The sequence below is a fragment of the Amblyomma americanum genome, chromosome 5, assembly GCF_052857255.1.
Source record: "Amblyomma americanum isolate KBUSLIRL-KWMA chromosome 5, ASM5285725v1, whole genome shotgun sequence".
Lineage (NCBI taxonomy): Eukaryota > Metazoa > Arthropoda > Arachnida > Ixodida > Ixodidae > Amblyomma > Amblyomma americanum.
Genome location: NC_135501.1, coordinates 109,316,450 through 109,318,074, shown reverse-complemented (window position 1 = coordinate 109,318,074; position 1,625 = coordinate 109,316,450). Strand labels below are relative to the sequence as shown.

Genomic DNA, 1,625 nt, shown 5'->3' with positions numbered 1-1,625 from the left:
CCTATTGCATCAAGACTGCCAGAACCGAGACCCCCGTTAAGCTATTAGTAGACAAGGAAAATGAAATTTGGGGCTCGTTTGACAAACATATTAAGGAAGCCAGCAGTCACTGAAACAAAGGTGCATAGGGGAATGTTTTCTTTTTTTTAATTTCTAATGCCAATCAATTCGTTTTAAAGAAAATTACTATAAACCAGCAGAAAAAACAACCATGCCGCCGGTGGGATCCGAACCCACGACCTCCGAATATTGCGTCCGAGGCTCTTACCAACTGAGCTACGGCGACGGCTGTCCAATCTGCTGCTTTCGCGGGTATTTATGTTTTGCGTGTAAGCGAACCTTGAGAGTGTTTACCAGCGCCACCCTCGTCCACAGCGGTGGACGTAGCACGTCCTGTAATACCGCAAGTGTGACGTAGAACGTCATCTAACTTCGAGGGCGGAAACTGTGCGAGAGCCCTCTTATGCTACCTATGGCATCAAGACTGCCAGAACCGAGACCCCCGTTAAGCTATTAGTAGACAAGGAAAATGAAATTTGGGGCTCGTTTGACAAACATATTAAGGAAGCCAACAGTCACCGAAACAAAGGTGCATAGGGGAATGTTTTCTTTTTTTTTAATTTCTAATGCCAATCAATTCGTTTTAAATACAGGACGTGCTACGTCCACCGCTATGGACGAGGGTAGCGCTGGTGAACACTCTCAAGGTTCGCTTACTCGCAAAACATAAATACTCACGAAAGCAGCAGATTGGACAGCCGTCGCCGTAGCTCAGTTGATAAGAGCACCGGACGCGATATTCGGAGGTCGTGGGTTCGGATCCCACCGGCGGCATGGTTGTTTTTTCAGCTGGTTTACAGTAATTTCTTTTGAAACGAATTGATTGGCATTAGAAATTAAAAAAAGAAAACATTCCCCTATGCACCTTTCTTTCGGTGACTGTTGGCTTCCTTAATATGTAACAAGGTAATCATGTGGGCTAGTTGGTGTGTATCAGACATAACTTCACCAGCGAAAGAACGGGACACCAGGAGAAGAAGACAGGACAACGCTGGACTGACAACTGAATTTTATTCGAGAAACGTCCTGGGTCACCAAACGACGCATGCGTATCAGGCTCACAAAAACCCCTAAAAGACAAAAAACCTATGTGGCGAATCACCTAGGAGAGGATGCACGCACCATAATTGGCAAACAAAAAACAAACAAAAAGCACAAAAGCACAATAAACACAAAAAACACATAATTTGCCTGTCAACCTTGCACTCGCACACTTTTGCTCAGGAATCTAAATTCTTTGTCAGTGAGATGTAAAGACGGTGCACTGACGCATGTGTCACTGCCTTGCAACCTAATATGGTAGGCCTCCAGGATTTCCCTCTCCTCCCTGTTTTTCCTTTTCCGATGACTGACATGTTGTTAAAAGCTGGAACGCAGTCTTTGCAACTCCTGCAGTGACGTGGGAGATTATTCTGATCAGATAAATTTCTCAGGGAATTGTTATGTTCTCGTGCCCGGTCATTAACGCATCTGCCAGTTTGGCCCGTGTACACTCTACCACATGATAGGGGTAACTTGTAAACGACACGAGTCGAACAAGCAACGAACTTGTTGGCATGCTTCAC

General features: G+C 45.2%; 1 non-coding gene across 1 annotated transcript; it reads right to left on the bottom strand.

Moving 5' to 3' along the window:
* Nucleotides 1-212: 212 nt before the first annotated feature.
* Nucleotides 213-286, bottom strand: TRNAL-CAA (transfer RNA leucine (anticodon CAA)). Its single transcript has one exon. It is a non-coding gene; the product is annotated as a tRNA-Leu (tRNA).
* Nucleotides 287-1,625: the final 1,339 nt, after the last annotated feature.